Here is a 13,638-nt window from a genome sequence, read left to right as displayed (position 1 = left end):
CTGTTCGCAAACGAAAATACTGTTGCACTGTACTTCTCCAGCAGAATAAGTCAGATGCGTATTTTACGGCGAGACACAGCACTAGCAAACTGTGTTCGCTACAGCACATTATTGATTATGGTGTTAGACTGATTTAGATTATCTGATAGGCAACCAAGTGTAAGGCCGCTGAGTCGGATGTGAGTTTTGCAACTGTTCAGTGGATTCTAAATTTGAACTAATTCAGTGGAAATGCGCAGTTCAACCTCGTAAAATCTAATATTTGAGATTATTTCGACGAAAACTGTTGGTCTTGTGCAATATTTCCTCCCTCATACCACTTGAAGTAGTTGACGTCGGCCATGCCATTTGAAAAGAATGACCGTGACGTTTAAGCGAAGAAATGAAATCGTCTGGCTATTGAACTGACATTTAGCGCTAGTTTTAGCATTTTACATGTCAAGCTGCTAAGCGCAAGTAAATGAAGAAATGTTATTAAGTTAAGTTTTAATCAATTGATGTTTTTTTAATGTAATCAACGAATAATTGGAGATGCTCAATATTAACTTGACAAATATTGACTTAGACATTGAAAGAATTAAAAAATTACTGGTTCTGAGGCAACAGCCTTCATACACAAGTGTAACAGGAATGACTGAAGATATTTAATAGCGGTAACGAAAGTAAATATCGAATTATCTGATAACATCATAATTTGCGGTGGTGATTACCAGACTAACAAATTTGTTGAAACAGTGAAAATTTCAAAATGGCTTCGAATCGGGGCTATGGCAACTAGAAGCACCTTTACATTCCACTGGTAAGAGAGTAACTTAATTTCCGTGTCAGAACCTTGATGATAGTTAACCCGTCAACAGAGAGTCGGATTTTCTTTACCGTGTCTAATTTGTAAGCAAAGTTCATCTTCCACAACAACACATTCATGAGGCTACTAACTGTTGAATACAGTGGTCTAGTAGAATAATTGTAGTTTGATAGGTGCAAGGCATCGGTTCGATTCCCACTTGAAGCGTTGATTGTCAGCAGGCAGGGACAGATCCACTTCACCTCTGGAAAAGCCAAGGACGTCATGTTGCAATGTAGTTCAGCATCCTTACTACAAAAAAATACGAGCTGCTCAGCTTCATTTCTATAGTGTTCCACACAGGCGGTGTCAAATGGGACGGGATAAAACTGCTCAGCTCTTACTTTCCTTGCATCATGGAGGGGCGGGGAACGCGAGACTAGGACGCACTTGCAGCTCCTTTGCAGGCGAGCTTCTGCGCTGCGCCCTTTCAGAAATGACTGAAAGGCGACCTGTTTCTTTGCATGAAAATCTGCAAGAATTACGGCGCTGATAAGCTACACAGCTTAGTTTTCGCAAACCCTGAAGTCACTTCGAATTGAACAAATGGTTCACTAGAGACGAATGAGAAATTAAATAGAGCACTTGCAGTTTTATTCATTCTATCGTCAAATTAAAGTAATTATACAATGTATCAAATGCCTCCTTCTCCTCCGTTTCCTCCACACATGCTTGGAGATAACAGGTTAGAACTGTTCTCTTCGTCCCTCTCGTTCTCTTTAAGCATACTGAAAACCACCAAGAGCCAAATCCATGGAGAACACGCTATTCGCGCTGTTACTTTCATTCAACCTCAATACATAAGCATGACTGCCATAATACCGGTTCAGTACCTACTTTCTTACTGTTTCCACTTCTGACAATTACGTCGTATGTCTAAGAGCACAGAATTGTTGAGAAAGCCATTAGCCCCGACAAGTAAAGTGACTCAAGTAGTAATGACAAAATTCCGTTACGTCTTGGTATGAGCAGGGCCATCTTATTTTTTACAGTTCACACACATATACAGCACGCAAAATGTGTAGTCTGCTGCCTACTACGTATCGTGAATGTTCAGTCGGTCTACATCCGTAGCTGATGCAATGGCCACTTACCGACTGGCGGGTTTCCCACGAACCTATTGTGACAATCTGCCAGCATGGTGCGACGTTTACAAGCTGATTACAGAATTATGGGAGGACTGCGCACTCTAATGATACTCAGACCAGGGGCCGTGTACATTTCTGTAATCTTGTGTGTGTAATCTATGGCACAGAGCATCTTTCAGTCAGATGTAACTTAGCTAGGTCTTGCAGTTATCCGAATCTGATTGTGGTGTATTTGAAAATAAGCCGATCACATTTCTTCTGGGCAACTGTTTCTGTTCCAAGAAGATAAACTTTAGTATCTATAGTGCGAATATGCTTCTTGTGTAAATTTAATAAACATTGTTTTCCATTATGTGACCAGCTGTAAAACCCCGGACCGGGATTACACAGTCCTCCCGTAAAACTAACTCGTTCCACACCATTACGCTATATCCTGGAACTTGAGGAACTTAACTGCGGCCACGCCAAATGTTAACACAATTATTTTCTCGCTCTCTGTCTTTTGATTTGTAAATACCGCTACATCACGGTGACAAGTTAAAAGCGCTCAGCAGTGTGCGGACAAACGGAGTTCGCATCTGGGCTGCCACTAGCTGCCCCCTTCTCTTCTCGCCGTCAAAGTCCTGTGGCTTTGACGTGTTTCCACGAAGCCAACATGATCTTAAAACGAGTTCCGATTTTAAATCTCTCTGAGGCGTCTAGATCCTGGAGTATTGGTTCCCAAACTTTTCCTCGGACGGAGCATCTAGATAGGAATGCTACTGTAATGAAACACCTTTTTTATTTTGAAGGTTAATAAATTTTTAAAGAAATGATAAAAGCTTGTTTTATTCAGTGATTAATTTTTAATCATAACTAATAACACAGAAATCATAATAAAATTTTTAGTAAATTACGGTCATCAAAATGTCGAAAAAGAAAACTCCCTGCTATCAAATGTTAAGTGGAGCACTTATTCACTTCCCACGGAAAACCAGCGTTATGCGAAAAGTGAATAAGTGTTCCGCGAAATATTATTAACATGCCGGTTTCTTACGACTTTTTTCTCATTTTTAAAATTTTTAATATGATTTCCATGTTATTTGTTGTGATTTAAAATTGGAGTAAACCTTGAATGAAACAGGTTTTTCTCATTTTTCACAATGCTACTAATATTTTTCTTACCGTCAAAATATATATAACGTACTCCACCAGAGTACTAGTGTTCTCAAAGTGTTCCATAAAGAGGAAAGTCTTGGGGGCCTCTGTTCTAGAGGACTGCCCGCTCTGTGCCGGCTGAAGTTCGACCCTTGAACTTTGCCGTTATGATGAAAGCAACGAGCACGTCACAAACGCGTTTGTCTGTTGGGAGGGGAACTGGTGCACCTAACCTTTTTTTTTCTTTTTTTTTCATTTTGTTCAGTATCGTTCGTTGCATTTGGTCTAGGTGGACGTCACAAGACATCCGTTCAAGTTGGTCGTTGATTCCTTCACTCAGTTTTTTATTACAGGGGGCGAGCAGCCCTCTGACCGAACAGACTGGGCTAAAGTGCCGGCTACCTGATTCAGCAGCTGTGACACAAATGCATGCCGTAATGTGATTTACAGTAATAGTTTGGGAGTAGTCACACATATGTGTAATGTACCGATTACTACGGTTAATATTGCTGACGGAAAAAGGTCATGCGTTCATGATAAAGAAATGCACATTTAAAAGGAAGCACACGTTCTCAAATTCCTTTATGACATCTACTTCGTGTGTAACATTTTATCGGCATTATTCCCCGGAGATTTCTCGTTTTCGTTAATACCTTCTTGTTCTCTTTTTAGTTTGACGTACCCGTTTAACATATGAATTGCTTACACAAATCAAAGCGCACTGTGTACACTATTATCCTTCACCGATAAATATTTAATGAGAAGGATCAAGTTGTTATATAGCAGCATGGCTTCTGCCACAATATAGTTTTAGTCAGAGACGGCTCTGCTGTATAGAAAAACCAAACATTTCCCTACTAAAAGAGAAAAAGATCTGTCTCGTGAGAAAATATCCAGAACAGCTGGCCCACTATCCCAGTGTTTCAATCCAAGGTAGACAACATTGCCGCAACACTTACTAAAATCCATGGTAGCCTTCAACGGCGCCAACACACATTATCGCGTAATGCTATTAGTAGCTGTAGACTTACAAAGTCCAAATCCGTCTCATATTTTGTACGTCCGAACAAGCTACGCCTGTACTGGCTTTCCAGTAACAATGGACAGATGACCGTTTCGACTAGCACTCTGACATGATAAATCGCGCCGTTATATGAATTTCAGGAGAGGCAGTATTTCTGGTTTCCGTTAGCTACACAGCTCGAAGAATAAAAAATTCGGACTTCAGCAATGTGGAAGTAGCGTCTTCAGATATTGTAAACAATTCGTGTCAAACTGTATTATTTAATTATCTTCAAATTCGAGGAATCGAAATTAGCTCCTTTGTGCTGTCGCTAGGAGCACGAAACATTGCAACTGGACTTTATTTACTCAGCCAAAATTTTACTAGTCATATTTGATCCCAGCTGACGGCAAAAATGTGCGCTCTAACGAATGAACAACATACATTTCCGATTTCGTTTCTTGTGATATCTGCTACACACAGTCGGGCCCACGTATTTAAGGGCGCAGTAAACCTGCAGCGTACTGCTCGTTTCAGACCGCCCCAGCCGAGTAGAGATCAGGGCTGGTCTTCCTGGAAACTCTGACGTCATTGGCCGGACTCAAGGTCACAGAAGTGCTGCCCCGCCCCCCGTCAAGTGGACTGGCTGACTGCTGCATAACGCAGTTTGTCAGTCACAGTGCGCCTACAGTAGCGTGAGTGGTGAGGTCTGCAAGTAACTTCATGACAGCGTGACGGCTGTGCGCACGCACTTACTTCAATTGTGCTTCAACGTGTCTGGGATGAGAGTCACGCAAATCATTACAACTGCTATCTAATCATTAACGTTGGATGTATTAGTTCTTGGAAATTGGGTTCAACTGATTCAATGAAATTTTATTCGGTACCTATCATGTGGCAAATATAGTAAATGAAATAAATAAAAACTGACGAAATATATGAATACCAACCACACTTCGACAGAAAATGGATTAACAGTGTTCACTGGAATCTTTATTAGTTTAACTACTCCTAATTTACAGAGATTTAAAATACTTTATACCGTAAAACAAATGTATGTCGAAACATACTGTAAAATTTCTTACGACGTTCTTGTGTTTTGAAAAAGGGCTCAGAGTTATTTATTAGCTGTTGACAGAGCGGGTGAAAGTATTCTTAGTGTTGATGTCCTGGGTTTAAAATGAGCACTTAGTATTATCATCTCTTTCTGCTTTGTAAGAACCATATTGTGCCTTTGAACGTATCACTGTCCCTACTGTCAGACGATAAGAAGATCGCCGTTTCCTTTACAGACTACGCGTCTGGCAGTAAGTAGGCGATTTTTCTGTAAAGGCAGCTGCGTTGTGTAAAAGCAGCTGCGTAGTTTGGTCCAATAAACCAAGAGCAATAGAAATAGCACTCACTGAATGTCAGTCATCTAAGCTGCACACAGATTTCGCAAAACTTTCACACTAGGTTAAAAAAAAAAGCCTCGCACATTGTTAATACATTTTCATACTTTCGTAACTGTCGTATCGCAGATCATAATAGCAAAGTGCACGGCATATGTCAATGCGGTATTCAAACTGTTCCCACACTGCAGCGAGCAGGTCTTGAGGTACAGCTTCCACGGCTGCTGTAATACGATTTCTCAATTTATTCATTGTTGTTGATAACGGAGGCATGTAAACAGTCTTTTATAAGCCGCCACAAGAAATAATCGCATACAGTCAGGTCCGGTGACCTTGTAGGCAGGAAATGAAGGCTGAATCATCTGGTCCAATGCGACCGATCCATCGTTCTGCAATCCTTTGATTTAAAAATTCCCGCACATCCAGATGCCAGTGTGATGGTGCCCTATCCTGTTGGTAAACGAAAACGCTCGAATCACTCTCCAACAGTGAGAAAAGAAAGTTCTCAAGCACATCGAGATATGTGCTTGCTGTAACAGTGTTCTCGGCAAAGAAAAATAGACCATACACCTCTTCCCGTGAAACTGCACAAAAGGCATTAAATTTTGGAGAGTCTCTCTGATGTTGTTCCATACCACATATTCTCACCTTATGACGGTTCACCTTTCCATCTAAATAGAATGTTGTCTCGTCCAAAACGTGAAGCGTGGAAGAAAACTTTCATCCTCCATCTTGCAAAGAACGAAATTACAGAACTCCGCACGCTGTCGTTTGTCACCTTAACGAAGAGCTGAATTTTTTATGATTTCATGTGTAAACGTCGACGCAACACACGCCAGACGGACATCGGGGGTATGTTGAGCTGTCGAGCTGCACGGCGAAGGGGTTTCTGAGGACTCGTGAAACTATGACGCATGCATTCGACATCTATGTCAGACACAAGGACGGCCCAGGGACTCGCCTTTACTCAAACAACCTGTTTTTCATGCCATCGTGTAATTCTCTATGCGTTAGGATGATCCACACCATACATTGTACGACATTCACGCTGAACAGTAATTACTGACCCACATTGCGTAAAACGTGGAACACAAAACATTTTCTGTTGTCCCATTTTTACTAGAACCGAAAAGCACACTGCTGCTACCTATCGGGAATCATGTAAGACTCGAGAGTTTGCTCTTTCCAACAGTACATTGTTCATGCACATATCTCAAGTAACATAATAGTTATTATTTTTGTCAGAATCGGATGATTCTTTTTGTGATACACCCTGTACTTTAAGTGGTGCTAAGCAATAAGTTACCTTACCGTAACTTATAGCTCGTAACAAGAGAATACAAGAAGCAAATCTCATGGCAAGTTTGCACATCAGTCTTCGTAATAAGTAACGTGTGCGCACAAAGCTGCATACACAGATACAAGCAGCAACCGATAAATGAGATTCTTTTTTTTTTCTAAGTAGATCCTTTGCCGCCTTCGGACGTAAATCATAACTTAATGGCTCAGACTGTTGAGACGTGTGTGGCATTCATTGGTGCCGTCGGTAGGTTGGCATCGCGTAATAGGGATAGTGGCGTCTCGTTTTCTTCTTCTGTTTACTGGCGCCACTACGTTTGCTAGCGTTGTCTGTCCGCGAGTGGCAGCTGCCGCGATTATCGATATCTAGTACCCGTACTATCTATGGAAGGACGTGAGGTGTTTTTCCGGTTGGGGTGTGTGAGTAGTTCAGTTGGGACAGAGAGGTCCAGCAGCAGCACAAGCCGGGACCGCTGGCGGCATGCAGGCATTGCCGCATCGAGGGGCTGTAGTTGCGAGGGCCACAACCTCGTTGCCCACTGTACCTAGGACATTGAGTTGAGTGAACGTTAATCCAGTAGCGAAAGCTCCACTACTTGTCGAGTTGGCGGAATCAGTTTGCCTTCTTCTGTTGCCTGTTATTAGTTTTGAATTTTGTGTTATCATTGGTGAAGTGCAACCAGCTGTATTTTACTGCCTAGTGGCCGCTAACATCCCAGTTACCTGCCCTGGAGGTTAGCGTATATTTGCGGCAATGTACAATTCCTCACCTAGCCGACGCTGTGTGGCATGACGTGTAGTTTGATAGCGTCCTTGACTGCGGTGTGGATTGTGGTTTCTTTTGTCTACCTTGGTTGTAGTGGTTCCTTCTGCCTTTCGATGTTTTAAACATCAGATTTTGAAGATGTAGTGCTGTCTGTCACTTCGCCCTCGCTTGAATTAATCCATCGTTGCGCTGGTTATCACACATTAGATGGATTTGGTAAGAGGATTGATAGGCGTTTAAACTGTCCCTAGTTTGAGTTGCCATCCTGTAACGTGAGCATAATCCTTGGCTGCCTGTCTCACCACTTACACAGCTGTTGGGACTTTTCTCTGGTCGATCCTTGGAGCACTGTATGTGGATCACTCCCTTATTTGGTCTTATTGTGTCAATTGTTTAAAAATAATATTTGTTTATTCCTATTGCTTGTGGCCTTCAGCCGAGAAATGATTTGAATTCTTCTTAATAAGGCCTTCACCCGCCAGTGTAGCTTGTGTTACAGTCAATTTAAATGATTGTTTTAAAATTATTTTGGTATTTTTTAACATGTAATTATATTCCTCACTTGCAATTCAGGCCTTCAGCCGTTAATTGTTATGAAGTATTGCTCCTGGCCTTCCGCCAACAAAAAAATTGGATTCTTTCTTAATAAGTCCTTCAGCTGCCAGTGTGGCTTGTGTTACAGTCAACATTTTTAATGATTGTTTTAAAAATTATTTTGGTATTTTCAACGTGTTGTTGCTTTGCTCAGTTGTAATTCAGGCCTTCAGCCTCTAATTGTTCTGAAGTATTGGTCCTGGCCTTCAGCCAACAAAAATTTTGTTTTCTTTCTTAATAAGGTATTCATCTGTCAGTGTGGCTTGTGTTACAGTCAATTTTTTTAATGATTGTTTTAAAAATTATTTTGGTATTTTCAACGAGTAGTTTTCTACCTCACTTGTAATTCAGGCCTTCAGCCTCTAAATGTTCTGAAGTATTGCTTGTGGCATTCATCCGATAAATAATTTTAAATTCTGTCTTAATAAGGCCTTCAGCTGTCAGTGAAGCTTGTGTTACACTCAATTGTTTTAAAAAAATTATTGTTTTTTAAAAAATTATTTCCTTAAATAAAGTCTATGTGTTTACTGTGCAACCAACGATAACTGATTAGGCCCCGTCCACACCTTTTCCCTCTATCCCTAAGTCCCACGTTTCGATCGTGTTGAGCTTATATTGGATGAAACAGTGCTAATCAAAGAAAAGCAGACTGCCCGTCTCTACTGAACAGACTTCCATCTTAGCCACAGACTAATGGGCACAGATTATGTTTTAGCAATGTGTCCGCGAGTTACAAAACGTGGAAAACATTAAAAGATGAAAGTTGATCAAACATCACAAGCAAAATGATATCTTTAGATGCCATATCCTTTGTCTTCCAGTCACCGTGTCGTTTCAGCTCAAGTAGCCAAGTGTGATTCGTGTGTGTTGAATCAAACTTTTTCCCAGCATTCCACTTTTTGTAAGTGAGTACTCTTAGCTGTATCTAGCTATAACCCCTCATCAGCCACATGCGACTGTTTCGCAACACTACGCGATCTTCTGTACACGCCAGCTGTCGGTTTCATGTTCGAAACAGATACATTCAAAGCTCTAAATACTGTTATTTCTCCGAAAGTACTAATCTGATTCTGAGACGCCTCTTTTAACGTTACAACACTAGCACCAGGTATTATTACAGATTCATTTGAAAAAGAAAAATTGATGGCGATATCCGTGTAATTAAAATACATCATCTGCCTGGAGGAATGGTCATCATCCAGGAATATTACAGGAAGGATCATCCGAAACACAAAAGTTTAATCCATACAGTCTGATATTCCTGGCTGTGGCCGCCAGTATTTTATCTTGCTGGAAGCTCGCCTTGATGCAGCTTGATACAAGTTGGGTAGCATGTGGTACAAGAGTGGTGTGAGGTACAAACCGCAGATGGTACAGTACGCGGCAGTCCCGTGGGAGAGTCTGCTAATTGTACTTCGAGTGTTAGGCACCAAAATACCTAACTTCTCCTATTAATTATTTATATACTTTTCATTGTATCATTGTTTTTAACTCAGTTTTCAGTATGAAGGTCTCCCATGGTTACCGTACGTGTCTACCGTTTGTTTATTAAATTTCATTAGCTTTGAGAAACATAAGAGTAATGACATTACAACCGAAGTGTTTTGGACATCTTCGGGTCGCTTTGGCACGCCTGGGAGACGAAGTACTTCGGCTGCGCTAGTCACTCTGTCCCGGGTGTCCATCAGAGCCGAACGTGCATCTCTGTTTCGGGCGGACATGTCGTACTCTATACGGAAGTTGTCAGAAAAGTTTACCGTACTGTTAAGAAAGCTATGTCGAGTGTTGTACACTGCTGGCCACCGTAAATGCAACACCAAGAAAGACAAGAGGTAGCACAACAAAATTTATTTTGTAGGTAACATGTTGACCAAGTATCAAATGATTACGTTTACAGACGTCTGTGACATGTGGTTCCTGCCAGAATCAGTAGCCCGAGTAGCCGCCATTGTTGGAGGTCACCGCTGCCACACGTCTCGGCATTGAGTCAAAGAGACGTTGGATGTGTTCCTGGGGTACAGAGCCCAAGCAGCTTCCACACGTTGCCAAAGATTATCTGGTGTGGCAGCTGGGGATGTAATCTGGGTCACTCGTTGAGCAACCATGGACCACATGTTTTCTATCGGCGAAAGATCCGGAGAGCGAGCCGGCCAGGGAAGCAATTCAATCTGGTTATTGACGAAGAACCTTTGGACAATGCGTGCCACGTGTGGTCGCGCATTATCTTGTTGAAATATGGCTGTGGCCGAGCCCTGAAGGTAAGGAAGAACAACTGGCTCCAGCACCTCGGATATGTAGCGCCGGCTATTTAAAGTACCGGCAATGCGTACTAGAGGCGTGCGAGAGTAATATCCAATACCGCCCCATACCATAATACCCGGTGCAAGACCAGTGTGGCGGTGCATAATGCAGCTGTCCAGCATCCTTTCTCCACGGTGTCTCCACACTCGAATCCGACCATCGTGGTGCTGCAGACAGAAGCGTGCCTCGTCAGTAAAGACAACGTCATTCCATTCTGCCGTCCACATCCGTCTGTCATCACACCATTGGCGACGGAGACGTCTGTGGTTCTGCGTCAATGATAGACGAAGCAATGGACGTCTTGCGGACAGACCACTCTGCTGTAAACGGCGTCGAATGGTACGCGCAGACACTGGATGATGCGTTACAGACGCAAAGTGCTGTGCTATGGTTCGGGATGTCACTGAGCGATCCGTCACTGCCACGCGCACAATTTGCCTATCAGCACGTGCAGTGGTGCAGCGAGGTGAATGCTATCGACCACGTCGGTCCGTCGTACCCTCCAGCATCCAACGGTCACATATCCGCATTACAGTTGTTTGGCTTCGTCCAACACGACTAGCGATTTCTCTGTATGATAATCCACAATCTCGGTAAGCCACTATCCTTCCTCTGTCAAACTCGGATACTTGATCAAAAGATGTTCGCTGTTGTCTCCGAGGCATAACTGATCGTCTTGTGAAACAACCACAAGGTAAACACACGTGCCGAACGTACACTCGTCGAAATCGCCAAGCCTTAAATGGCGCTATGAGGTGGCGCCACAGGCGCGCGTGATGTGCGTCTACGCTGAAATTCTAATCAGTTGCATATCTCATCGCTGCAAACTCATGGTGTAAAGTTCACTTGATTCGGATGCTTCCTTCAGGGTGTTACATTTACGGTGGCCAGCAGTGTAGATGACAGAGTAAAAAGTGATATTTTAAAATATAGACAAACAGTATTTATCAATGTGAGGTGTCGCCTACCATCATGGTCAGTACTACAGATCTTGCCCTCTGTAGATGCAGAGACTAACCTGGGCAAGTGGCATCCCACAAAAAAAGTACAAATATCGGTTCAAGTTCGAGATGACAGCACAGCAGCCTCTGTTCGAGAAGATCCCACGACCGACGAGCTGAATTCTGTGCTGGGGACACAACTTTAGAAGACGACAAATTGGTGGAAAGAACGGTTAGGGACTCTTACACAATCTCTAAAGATCTCTCCAGCTTGCAGGTCTGACTCCCACACGTCAGTACATATATATGGCATCCCAGGAGGGGAACGTGTATTTAAAGAAGAGGCTACTATCCATTAACGAGAACTGTGAACCGGGTGAGATGTGAAAACCACAATGCCAATAGAGAACTGTAGTGATTATCATAAACCACCCGAATCAGTAGTGTATGAATATTGAAAAAGATAAAAAGCAACACTGTGTGAACTCCTGTTTGAACTTTTGTAAGTTCCTTTGAACTGTTGGGCAAAAGAATCGATAAATGACTCAAATTAATCCACATCGTGTAGCTGAAAGTGAAGAAGCGAAATGTAAAGTTATAAGCGTGTGCGCGGTCCAAACGGATTACGTTTTATTTCCCCGCTACGAGTAACAACGCTTCAGGGAGCAGTTGCCAGAGCACCGTACAGCAGGCGAGGCGAATGAGTTGGAAGCAACACCTGTCGATTCCACCAACTGCAGTGCAACGTCAGAGAGAGCGGCTAACGGCAGGGATAGGCGTCTGTGGTCGACTACGGCAGCCAAAGACACTCAACACGACAAAAACAATGCAGTGAGCAGCAGCATTGCGCCGGAGAAAAAGATAGCGTGTATGTTTATCACTTCATAGCTAGCGAGGGGGAGCTAGTATTAACAACCAAAAGGATTTTTTTAGAATATTTTTAAATTGTTTTGTAATATTTCCCTCAATAAGAAAATGTAGGGGGAAAGCGAAATGCTGTAGAATCTTAGAAGCAGAGTGGTAGTGCAGCCTCAGGGTAATGAAACTGAAAAGGTAAGCCAATTACAGGCCATGCCAGCTGAAATTAATAACACAAGTAAAGCGAAAAGTGCACAAAATCAAATGGATGATAGCTATTTACCAGCATCATCTGACGTAGAAACCGAAGCAATACAAGAAAACGCAATTTCAGATAGTAGCAATAGTGAAATTAGAGAGGGGGATTCTGATGTAGATGAAATGAATGTTAATAGTACGTTAAATAAGGTGAAGGGTGATGTCGGAGGTGTGACTCTGACACCATCATTACTAATAAATCAACATGCAGAACAAACAGGTTAAGCCATGTTGCAGCATCAGCTGATACGTTGTCTACACAAGATAACATTAAAACTGCGGTTGAAATGTTAATGGAATTAGTGTCTGCGCAAAAATAAATAATAAAGGGTTCAAATGAATTCAAGAATGGGCAAAAATTACTTGCTGATGAAACAAAAGCAACAAACCTGGAGATAGCAGAAATTAATAGTACGTTTAAACGTTTAGAGGCCAGGTTTGATTCTCATGAAACTAGAATAGAAGCTTGTAAAAAAAGGATTGAGGATGAGAGTAGGGAATGGAGTAAAAAATTAAATGTAAGCAAGAGGTTAATCATAAGATTGACGATGAAGTAGCAAAATTATCTCATGCAAGTTCAAGATGCTTTTGTACTGTCATTTAGGGTTGAAGTCATTAAATTAAGTAATGATCCGTGTTAAATAAACAAAAATTGCAAAGATACCCATCAAAGACAAGACGAACAGGTCGTAGACCTAGACAAAAAGGTAGTCCTTAGCCGTAAAGTATCACGAATAGAGTCTATTTGTAATGGTAATAGAAATACGATTCGGGGTCGTTTGAGAGAAGTAAGTGAGATGAGTGGAAACATAGGTGATGTGGAGTTGCATTACAACAGAGACTCGAAACGTGGATTGGACGGAAAAAACGTAAGGGTGTCGTTCATATTAATGAACTAGTCAGTAATGCCGATGCTTACAAATTTTATAACTTTTCTAGCAAAGGTAGTATACATCTTGTTGCTTCCATTCGTCAGTTTGAGGGCATCATACCTGACAAAATGACAGAACAGCAGAAAATCAAATTTGGAGCCAGTCGTTTCGAAGGGAACGCAATATCGTGGAAAACCCGAGCCGGTATCACATGTAAAACAAACCAAGAATTCTTTAGAGTATTCTTAAATCAACACTGGTGCATAAGTACAGAAAACAGTATATT

Source organism: Schistocerca serialis, chromosome 6 (genome assembly GCF_023864345.2).
Source record: "Schistocerca serialis cubense isolate TAMUIC-IGC-003099 chromosome 6, iqSchSeri2.2, whole genome shotgun sequence".
NCBI lineage: Eukaryota > Metazoa > Arthropoda > Insecta > Orthoptera > Acrididae > Schistocerca > Schistocerca serialis.
This window is presented reverse-complemented; position numbering follows the sequence as displayed.